Genomic DNA, 11830 nt, shown 5'->3' with positions numbered 1-11830 from the left:
AATGCACTCGTCCTGTTACATCTGTTCCTACCTGGAATTGGTAGCGTGGCTGGTTTGTAGTGTCAGTCAGTTGTCAGTATTGATCTGTATGAATTGGCGAGTTGCCAAGTTCCGCAAATTACCTTTATAAGTGGATCTAATTTTAAACGGTTTCATTATACACAGGAGAAAAAAAATCTAGGTGTTGGTTGCTGACAAGTAAATTTGCTAAATTTATATTCACTTTCAAACTAATTTGCTTAGCTGTTGCGAGTATGATTTATCATTGATTGGGTTAAAAACCGTGGCCTCTTGACACATATGAAGTATTTGAGCAGGGGTATGGTTGAGTTGATTATTTTTTCCCCACACATAACTGATTTGATAGCTTCAGGTCCCTCATTGTTCACTGCTGTGAAACATGATCTGCAGCCATTCTAGCAGTCCTGTCGTTTGATATCGTCTATAGGGTGATATGTGATCTTAGAAGCCCTAGAGCCAATTTTAAACTGGGACACAGACCTAAATTTGGAACAGTTAATTCCAAAGAGTTTTATTCCCCATCGGTTGAAGCCAACTTGTTACATATAACAGTATTGTAATAATCAGTTAGATTTATAGAAGAAAGGTATACACACTGACAATATCAAAAGTTCAAGGTAAATTTTATCATCAGAGTACATACATGTCACCACGTACAACAGTGAGATTCTTTTTCCTGTGGGCATACTCAGCAAATCTATAGAGCAGTAACTGTAAACAGGATCAGTAGAAGAGCATAGAAGACAACAAACGGCAGGTGCAATATAAATAAATAGCAATAAGTAGGGAGAGCAAGAAATAACAGAATAAAGGATCCTTAAAGTGAGATAATTGGCTGTGGGAACATCTCAATAGATGAGTGTAGTTATTCTCTTTTATTCAAGGGTCTCGTGATTGAGGGGTAATAGCTGCTCTTGAACCTAGTGGTGTGAGTCCTGAGGCTCTTGTACCTTCTCCCTGAAGGCAGCAATGAGAAAAGGGCATGGCTTGAGTGGTGGTGATCTTTGATGATGGACCCCTGCTTTCCTACAACAGTGTTTCATGTAGATGTGCTCAGTGGTTGGGAGGGCCTTACCCATGAATTACTGAGCCGAATCCACTACTTTTAGTAGGATTTTCCATCTTAATATCGTACTTAAAGGTTGATTTGTGGGGAGCAAGGATGAAGTGAGGTTGCCCTGAAGCAGCGATGCACAGCACTGAGAGTGGATTTCCCTGACAGGCAACTATGAAGTTATGCAACAACACTCTTACTCAATGTTCATCTGTTTATTGACGAAATGAAAGTTTTTTACGCTCCTGCGAGCCACCATTTCACAATCGTGGGAGAGGAAGAGAGCCAGGCCAGTGGCCTACTGTTGATCCTGTTGTCAAGGTTGTCATGTAACTAGCAAGCATTATCCCAGGATGTTTAGCTTTCACCCCCACACCTTGCCCCCCCTCCCGGCACTCCTGTTCTCCTATGGCAGTACCTCCAATAGGCTAAATTTGTTATCCCAAATGTATTGCAGCAGCAGCTTAAATAAAGGTCTGTCTCTTTTGAGCAGATAGTCAGGAATGTTTCTTGAATCTCTCTAAATTCTAGTTTTAGCATGTGTTGAAGTGAATTTTGGGTCACCAAACAGTAAACTTGTGGTCTGTTGTCCTGCTGTTAGCATTGTTAGTTGACAGTTATAAACCTTCTATAGTTGCGTCAAAATGGTAGTAAGCCCTTCTAGGCACTTTAATCCACTTCGTAAGGTTGTCGTCAAAATGCCGTTCAGCTGGGAGTTGCATAGCTTTTGCTCTTCCTTGATTATCACTGTCTGCAATTATAATTCTAAGCCCGAATTTTTTGTCCTGGATTGGAGGTAATCTTGTCGTCAATAACCTGCTGCCCACAATAAAGGTGAAGATCCTCAGTTTGGGAAGTATAGATGAGACCCGATGGCCGGAGCCTTGGGTCTTCAGGTCTGCTGGGGAAGTCGAAGGCTCAGTGTCTGTGAGTCCGAGTCCACTGGAGGCCAACGGTAGCCTGTCCTGGCTTTGGAGGGCTGTGTGTGTGTGCGCAAGTGGATCGGAAGGAGGTACAGGGTTTGTTCTGCTGTTGTTGATTGTGTTCTGTGTACATGGTGGCCATGCTGTATTGGTACCAGAATGTCGGAGCACGATTGCTAGCTACCCCAGCACATCCTTAAGGTTGTGTTGGTTGTTAATGTAAACTTGTTTCAAAGTACAAACTTCAAAGTAAATTTTATTATCGGAGTACATATATGTCACCATGTACAACCCTGAGATTCATTTTCCTGCGGCATACTCAGCAAATCTATAGAATAGTAACTGTAACAGGATCAGGGAAAGATCAGCTGGAGTGCCGAATACAACAAGTTGTGCAAATGCAAATATAAACAAATAGCAATAACTAACGAGAACATGAGATAAAGAGTCCTTGAAGTGAGATCATTGGTTGTGTGAACATTTCAATGATGGAAAGGTGAGTGTAGTTATTCGCTTTTGTTCAAGAGCCTGATGGTTGAGGGGTAGATGTGATAGATAAATGAATCTGAATTCTTGCTAAGTTGCTGCAGTACGTCCATTCTGCCATGTGACACCGAATGAGTGTTGGTCATGTTGTGTTCAGCCAGTCAGTGGAGAGTATTCCATCATCCTTTCAATATAGCAGGTAAATATGAGTTTGTAGAGATGCGTTAGGAGGCAAGAGCTGAGTCATTCATTAGTGATATTTGGTTGATTCTGCCTCAGGCTCCAACAGCTGTTTGTAGCTCATTTTTTAGATTTGGATTCTTCTAATATTAGAGAATGTCTATAATATATAACCTTGAAATTCGAACTCTTCACAGACATCCACGAACCAAGGAACCCCATAGAATGAATAATATGACATCAAAGCCCCAACCCCCTCCCCTTGAGGCATCACCCTACCATGCAAGCAACAGCAAAAGCTCCCAAAGAGACCATCAAAAACCACAGTCCGTAACCCAGCATTCAGGTATCTCAGATGGGCTTGCTCTATAGCTGTTTGCATTGTGGCCATTCCCAGTTACAGAGTTTCCTTTGGATATTTGTCCATAAGAATGATTCTTCATGTTGTTGAAAGGTGAGTTAGCATCAAGCAGCAGAGGAGCATGCACAGATATTCCCAATATCCTACTTTATCCCAGCATTGTCTTAAATGCTAAATGAAGAAGAGCGCTTGTATGCACCTTTCCACCACTGATCAATGTCTCATCTCTAAGTGGAGCGATGATGATGTGCTACAGAGCTACGTCCTGAAATAGGACTGGCTTCATGCAACGGATATTCAGCCACAATAATCCTATCAGTGTATCGTGAATTCCAAGCCATAGTTTTAAAGAGCCAGTAACCCACCTACATCTCCATCTGTGTTTCAGCCGTGAGGAACTTTCTGCCATCTTTTGGTTCTATTTTCAGCAATAGCTGGCATTTTAATTCCCTGATTTGACTTCTTTATCACTTGGTCATTACAAAACAAAATTTTTACAAAGTTCTTTACAGAGCAAGTGCTGGAGGAACTCAGCAGGTCGTGCAGTATTTCTGGAGGGAAATGAACAGTCCTGATAAAGGGTGTCCAGCCAAAATATCCATTGGCCATTTCCTTCTACAGATGCTGTCTGACCTGCTGAGTACCTCCAGTATTTTGTGTGTTGCCCCAGAATCAGGTTGAATATCATTGGCATATGTCGTGAAATTTGTTGTCTTTGCTGCAGCAGTACAATGCAATACATAATAGTACAGGGGGAAATTTTGAATTGCAGTTAAAAATATATATAATAGGTAGTGCAAAAATAGAATCAAAGAAAGGAGTGAGGTAGTGTTCATTGGTTTGATGTCCATTCAAAAATCTGATGGCGGAGGGGAAGCTGCTGAATCTCTGAGTGTGTGCCTTCAGGCTCCAGTATCTCCTTCTTGATGGTAGCAATGAGAACAAGGCAGGACCTGGGTGAAGGGGGTCCTTAATGACGGACACCACTTTTTTGAAGCATTGCTCCTTGAAGATGTCCTGGGTACTATGGAGGCTGGTGCTCATGATGGAGCTAACTAAGGTTACAACTTTCTGCAGCTTCTTTCGATCCTGTGCAGTTACACCCCCAACCCCCTGTATCAGATGTTGATGCAACTAGTTAGAATGCTCTCCACAGTGTATCTATAGAAATTTGCCAGTCTCTTTAGTGACATACCAAGTCTTCTCAGACTCTGAATGAAATAAACTCCTGGAATTCCAGTATCTGCAGTTTCTGTTGTGTCTCAGTTTCATGGAGTGATTTACATTAAAGCGAATAAGACAGTGGGAGCAGTCTTGGAAGAAGGACAAAGAGGTAGAGGTTGGAGGGTAGTGATGGTGCAAGTCAGTGGCATGATTTACAAAGAAAGAAGAGATGTGAGGAGGTTTTGAGAGCAGCTGGTAAGATGATAAAGTCAAAGGAATTCCAGCAGATTGTATGAAGTGTCTGGGATAAATATCGTCAAAACCAGCAGGGGAATTACGTTTTCATTATCTATACGTCTCTGCATTTCACCTTGTTCAGACCTCTCGTTCCCTGTAACTTATAATCAGGAGGTTTGGATTATAAAGATACATTTATAAAGATAGATCATAAGATATAGGAGCAGCATTAGACCATTTGGTCTATTGAGTCTACTCCGCTATTTCATCATGGCTGATCAGTTTTCCCTCTCAGTCCCAATCTCCTGCAACACACATCAAAGTTGCTGGTGAATGCAGCAGGCCAGGCAGCATCTCTAGGAAGAGGTACAGTCAGTTGGTCCTGACGAAGGGTCTCGGCCTGAAACGTAGACGGTACCTCTTCCTAGAGATGCTGCCTGGCCTGCTGCGTTCACCAGCAACTTTGATGTGTGTTGCTTGAATTTCCAGCATCTGCAGAATTCCTGTTGAGTCCCAATCTCCTGCCTTCTCACTGTATCCCTTCATGCCCTGACTAATCAATAATCTATCAACCTCTGCCTTAAATATTCGAAATAACTTGGCATCCACAGCCGCCTGTGGCAACGAATTCCACAGATTCACCACTCTCTGGCTAAAGAAATCCCTCCTCATCGCCGTTCTAAAAGAATGCCTGTCCTGAGGCTGTGTCCTCTGGTCTTAATGTCCCTCACCATAGACTCTCCACATGCACTTTTTCGAGGCCTTTCAACAACCAGTAAGTTTCAGTGAGATCCCCCTCATTCTTTAGAATTGCAATATGTAGAGGCCCCGAGCTATCAAACGCTCCTTATTTGACAAGCCCTTCAATCTTGGAATCATTTTGTACTGCATTCTTTTTTAAAAACCACATGTATTAAACATTCAAGGGCATTTTTATAACATTAGCATATCTCTCGTATAAACAACTTGGACATTTTGTTCCGCTGTGTGCCACCATTCGTGTTCAAAAGTCTAGACTGGCTTAAGTTAATGATCCTTGACTCTGTGAATTGCAGCCAACAATGATGGATGCCAGTTATCATTTGCAAATGAAAAGGGGCCCAGCATATGCTGTGGAGTTTTACACCTTCTTATGCGACAGATGGATGCTAATAACATCATTTTATTTGTGTTACAATTACTGTGCTAAATTGCCTGTGGAGGTACATTGCTGCTTGCAAGCTAGCTGCATGTCTAAGGAAAGCAATTTTTAAACTATGCAGATAGGCCAGTCTGTAATGGGATAACTAATTTTACCTCTGAGATGCAATCAGATTTTTGAGAAAAAGATTCTTAGACTTTTATCTTCTAGGAAGTGTGCATGCTTCGATACTGAGTTAAGGGTTTATTTGCCTTTGGTTATTTATCCTTTTTTTTGCTTTGCAATACGGCTCTTTCCGGCCCTTCAAACCACGCTGCCCCAGCAACCCCTGACAAATCTGAATAACTCTAACCTAATCATGGAACAACTTACAATGACAAATTAATCTACTCGATACATCTTTGGACTGTGAGTGGAAACGGGAGCGCCCGGGGAAAACCCACGCATTTCATGGGGAGGACACATGGAGACTCTGGTATCAGACTTCAGTGGTGTAATTTAACGTCAGAGAATGCATACAGTTATACAGCCTAGAACCCTTACTCCTCGCAGACATCAACAAAATAGAGAGAGAAAAATCCCCAAAGAATGAATGACAAGAAAATGTTTAGAGCCCCAAAGCCCCCTCCCCTTCCCATGCACAAAGCAGCAGCAAAGTATTGACCTTCCCCTCCCCCACACTTGTTCCAACAAAAAGCGTCAGCGACCCCACCACCCACCAAGCCCTCAGAGACCATGATCTATAGACCATCAAAAACTACTGAACTGAACTCAGTATGCCGGAAAGGCCTGAGCTGTGTTGGTTAATATGTTAAGGATAACTTTAGAAACCATAGAAAAACTACAGCACAGAAACAGGCCTTTTGGCCCTTCTTGGCTGTGCCAAACCATTTTCTGTCGAGTCCCACTGACCTGCACACGGACCATATCCCTCCATACACCTCCCGTCCATGTATCTGTCCAATTTATTCTTAAATGTTAAAAAAGAACCCGCATTTACCACCTCGTCTGGCAGCTCATTCCATACTCCCACCACTCTCTGTGTGAAGAAGCCCCCCGTAATGTTCCCTTTAAACTTTTCCCCCCTCACCCTTAACCCATGTCCTCTGGTTTTTTTACTCCCCTTGCCTCAGTGGAAAAAGCCTGCTTGCATTCATCCTATCTATACCCATCATAATTTTATATACCTCTATCAAATCTCCCCTCATTCTTCTACACTCCAGGGAATAAAGTCCTAATTCAACCTTTCTCTGTAACTGAGTTTCTCAAGTCCCGGCAACATCTTTGTAAACCTTCTCTGCACTCTTTCAACCTTATTTATATCCTTCCTGTAATTTGGTGACCAAAACTGAGCACAATACTCCAGATTCGGCCTCACCAATGCCTTATACAACCTCATCATAACATTCCAGCTCTCATTAGATTATCCTTTAAGAAAATGAGTTGCACTTCAAGTTCAGAGGATCATGTTCCATAAGCAGCAGTGGTATGCATGATCTGATAGTTGAGCTACATGTATTGTCTAGAACATCAGAAGCTCCCCTAGTCCACTTTGAATAGTGTCAGAGACTTGCTATCTCAAAGGTTTGTTTTATCAGCTCAGCCATTTAAGACTTTGAGATAGGCACATGGATATAATGAAGGTGGAGAGTTCTGGGCTGCATATGAGGGAAGGGGTAGATTGGTTGTGGAGAATGTTTATTTTGGTCAGCTCTACATCGTGGGCTGTGACCTTGTACTGTGGATGCAGACAGTGGAGTGAGTGCTGCCTTACTACTTTTTTCTTTTTGCATTACTTATTTAATTTAACTTAAACTAAATTACAGTAAGTATATATATTATTATATATTGCAATATGCTGCTGCCATATAACAGCAAATTTCAAGAAATGTGGTGATATTAAATCTGATTCTCAACACAATACTAGTGTAATGGTCTTAAGTATTGTGTTAAGTCAGAAAATGATTTTCAAACAGATGCTTCTGAACTGCAATCGCTGCAATCCACAGCCTGTAATTTCTCTTTAAGACAGGGGTTTCCAACCTGGGGTCCACGGACCCTTCAGTTAATGGTCTACTGAGTCTCTGTGGTCGGAAGTTAGAAACAGGGTCAATAACTCCACTGGATGTTTTTTATAGACCACCCAATAGTAACAGGGACATCGAGGAGCAGATAGGGAGACAGGTTCTGGAAAGGTGCAATAATAACAGGATTGTTATGGTGGGAGATTTTTATTTCCCAAATATTGATTGACATCTCCCTAGAGCAAGGGGTTTAGATGGGTGGACTTTGTTAGGTGTGTTCAGGAAGCTTTCTTGACACTAGTAGATAAGAAGGGAAGCTGTACTTAATCTGGTATTGGGAAATGAACCTGGTCAGCTGTCAGGTCTCTCAGTGGAAGAGTATTTTAGAGATAGTGATCACGATTCTATCTCCTTTACCAAAGCGTTGAAGAGGGATAGGAACAGACAAGTTAGGACAGTGTTTAATTGGAGTAAGGGCAAATATGAAGCTATTAGGCAGGAATTTGGAAACATAAATTGGGAACAGATGTTCTCAGGGAAATGTACAGCAGAAATGTGGCAAATGTTCAGGGGATATTTGCTTGGCGTTCTCCATAGGTAAGTTCCAATGAGACGGAAAGGATAGTAGGGTACAGGAACCGTGTTGTACAAAGGCTGTTGAAAATCTAGTCAAGGAGAAAAGAAAAGCTTATGAAAGGTTCAAAAAACTAGATAATGATAGAGATCTAGAAGATTATAAGCCTAGCAGCAAGGAGCTTAAGAATGAAATTAGGAGAGCCAGAAAGGGCCGTGAGAAGGCCTTGGCAAGTAGGATTAAGGAACCCCGAGATATTCTACAAGTATGTGAAGAGCAAAAGGATAAGATGTGAGAGGATAGGACCAATCAGATGTGATAGTGGAAAAGTGTGTATGGAACCGGAGGAGATAGCAGAGATACTTAATGAATACTTTGCTTCAGTATTCACAATGGAAAAGGATCTGGGCGATTGTAGGGATGACTTACAGCAGATTGAAAAGCTTGAGCATATAGATATTAAGAAAGAGGATGTGTTGAAGCTTTTGGAAAGCATCAGGTTGAATAATAACTCTCCTTTACCAGATGAGATGTACCCCAGGCTGCTGAGGGAGGCAAGGGAGGCGATTGCTGAGCCTCTGGCAATGATCCTTGCATCATCAATGGGGACGGGAAAGGTTCCGGAAGATTGGAGGGTCGCAGATGTCATTCCCTTATGCAAGAAAGGGAATAGAGGTATCCCAGGAAATTATAGACCAGTGAGTCTTACTTCTGTTGTTGATAAGTTGATGGAAAAGATCCTGAGAGGCAGGATTTATGAACATTTGGAGAGGCATTATATGATTAGGAGTAGTCAGCATGGCTTTGTCAAAGGCAGGTCATGCCGTACAAGCCTGATTAAATTTTTTTGAGGATGTGACTAAAGACATTGATGAAGGTGGAGCAGTAGATGTAGTGTATATAGATTTCAGCAAGGCATTTGACAAGGTACCTCATGCAAGGCTTATTGAGAAAGTAAGGAGACATGGGATCCAAGGGGACCTTGCTTTGTGGATCCAGAAGAGCTTGCTCTCAGAAGGCAAAGAGTGACAAGGAGTTCGGTGACCAATGGTGTGCCTCAGGGATCTGTTCTGGGACCCCTTCTCTTCGTAATTTTTGTAAATGACCTGGATGAAGAAGTGGAGGAATGGATTAGTAAATTTGCTGATGACACAAAGGTTGGAGCTGTTGTGGATAGTGTGAAGGGCTGTCAGAGGATACAGTGGGACATCGATAGGATGCAAAACTGGGCTGAGAAATGGCAGATGGAGTTCATCCCAGTTCATTTTGGTAGGTCAAAGATGATGGCAGAATATAGTATTAATGGAGCGGCGGAGGCTGAGAGGTGACCTGATGGAGGTGTATACACTGATGAGAAGCAGTGATCGTGTGGATAGACAGAGGCAGAGACTTTTTCCCAGGGCTGAAATGGCTAGCATGAGAGGGCACAGTTTTAAGGTGGTTGGAAGTAGGTATGGAGGGGATGTCAGGGGTAAGTTTATTTACACAGAGAGTGGTGAGTACGTGGAATGGGCTTCTGGCAACCGTGGTGGAGGCGGATACAATAGGGTCTTTTAAGAGACTGCTCAATAGGTACATGGAGCTTAGAAAAATAGAGGGCTATGGGTAACCCTAGGTAATTTCTAAAGTAAGTACATGTTCGGCACAGCATTGTGGGCCAAAGGTCCTGTATTGTGCTGTAGGTTTTCTATGTTTTTCTAATGGTTGGGGTGCAGGACATGAGAAAGGTTGTGAGCCCCTTCTTAAAGGGATGTTCTTTTGCAGTCTTTGTTTGTATTTTTTTTGTAAATTCTATTGTATTTCATTGTTTTGTGAATGCTTGCAAATAGATGAATCTCAGTTTTGTATATGGTATACATAACTTTGATAATAAATTTGAATTTGTTTCTTGTCCTTGGAATGGACTGAAAGAAGTGTTAGGTGGAGATAAGGCATGGATGAATGTGAAATTGGCAACAGTGTGATATTATTGGTATCTTGACTGAAGAAGCAGCATGTAATCATTCAGTAAAATCACTAAGTGACAATATGTTGCAACAAAATGTAAATCTGTGCACTGTTTGAATCCTGTGGCTCTGATAGCAAACATTATGTATATGAATTATCAGACCCGAAATAAAAGGGCTCTCTTCCTCTTCTTAAGCCCCATTGGCCTACTGGGGCATAGACCGCCAGCAGCAGCTTGCCAGAGTCCTCCGTCTTGGGCCAATCTTTCCAGGTGTCTCCAGGTGTAGCCCATTTTCAAAGATCCTTCCTGTCCTAGGGATTCAAAGTACGTACGTGTGCAGTGTAGAACCCTGAAATTCATCTTCCTCACAGTCACGAAACAAAGAACCATAGAACCAGCAACACACGTCAAAGTTGCTGGTGAACGCAGCAGGCCAAGCAGCATCTGTAGGAAGAGGTGCAGTCGACGTTTCAGGCCGAGACCCTTCGTCAGGACTAACTGAAGGAAGAGTGAGTAAGGGATTTGAAAGTTGGAGGGGGAGGGGGAGATCCAAAATGATAGGAGAAGACAGGAGGGGGAGGGATAGAGCCAAGAGCTGGACAGGTGATACGCAAAAGGGGATACGAGAGGATCATGGGACAGGAGGTCCGGGAAGAAAGATGGGGGGGGAGGGGGAACCAACCCGTTTTTAAAAAAAAACACCAAGCATCACACCCCCCCCCCATGTGGGGGGGGCAAAACAAAAATCATGCAAGTGACAGCAAAAAAAACGAGCTGAAATACAGAGTATAAAACAGAAAATAAATAGGCATATAGTTCAGCTCAGTGTTCATTATCTGCAGGTCGCCCTGATTCAAAAAAACACCCAAAAGTAGTAACAAAAAAGAGCTACCAGAGCTAGAAGTAGAAACTAGAACACATCATAAATCTGAATTAGAATCCAAATCTATAATCTGTGTCAATTAAAGCTTGCGCCATTCGCCGACAGCATGAGGGAGGGAGAGAGAGAGAGCATTCAAATGCAAGGACCTTCCCTTGGGAGCAGCGAGCAAGAAAAATGGTCTTTTGAGCTTTTATCAGTGTTGCTGTAGCTCTGGGTTGTTATAAGATGGGGTTGCAAGCCCCCATGCCCAACCATCCTCCTTTCACAACCAGTCTTGGGACCATCCATGGCAGAGTTATATACAGACGGCTTTGCTTTTAAAACTGCCCCAGCTAACCAGCAACTTCTCCATGTTACAGGTGTTCCCCGCTTTTCGAACGTTCGCTTTACGAACCTCACTGTTATGAAAGACCTACATTAGTTCCCTGTTTTCGCTAACAGAAGGTGTTTTCACTGTTACGAAAAGAGGCAGCGCGCGATAAAAAAGCAGCGCACGATAAAAGGCAGCACGTGCCCCGAGCAGCCGCTCTTCCCTGGATTCGGAACGGCATTCTCGCTGGCATTGCTTAAACACGTGCCTGTGAGCAGCTGTTAGCAAGTTCTAAGGTATCGGAAAAGCCTAAAAGAGCTCGTAAGGGTGTTACACTTAACATAAAACTAGACATAATTAAGCATTTCGATCGTGGTGAACGAAGCAAGGACAAAGTGAGTTTGGCTTGTGGAAGTTGACGAAGATGATGTTGAAGAGGTTTTGGCATCCTATGACCAAGAGCTGATAGATGAAGAGCTGATGCAATTGGAAGAGGAAAGGATAACAATTGAAACCAAATGAGC

General features: G+C 42.7%; 1 protein-coding gene across 2 annotated transcripts in view; it reads left to right on the top strand.

The window, feature by feature from the left end:
- The window catches only part of LOC140203776 (striatin-3-like), an 84594-nt gene that overhangs the window by 691 nt on the left and 72073 nt on the right, over positions 1-11830 (top strand). The window lies entirely within an intron of this gene.

The sequence above is a fragment of the Mobula birostris genome, chromosome 10 (genome assembly GCF_030028105.1).
Source record: "Mobula birostris isolate sMobBir1 chromosome 10, sMobBir1.hap1, whole genome shotgun sequence".
In the NCBI taxonomy this organism is placed as follows: Eukaryota; Metazoa; Chordata; class Chondrichthyes; order Myliobatiformes; family Myliobatidae; genus Mobula; species Mobula birostris.
The sequence above is the reverse complement of the archived record's forward strand: the minus strand, read 5'-3'. Positions and strand labels throughout refer to the sequence as shown.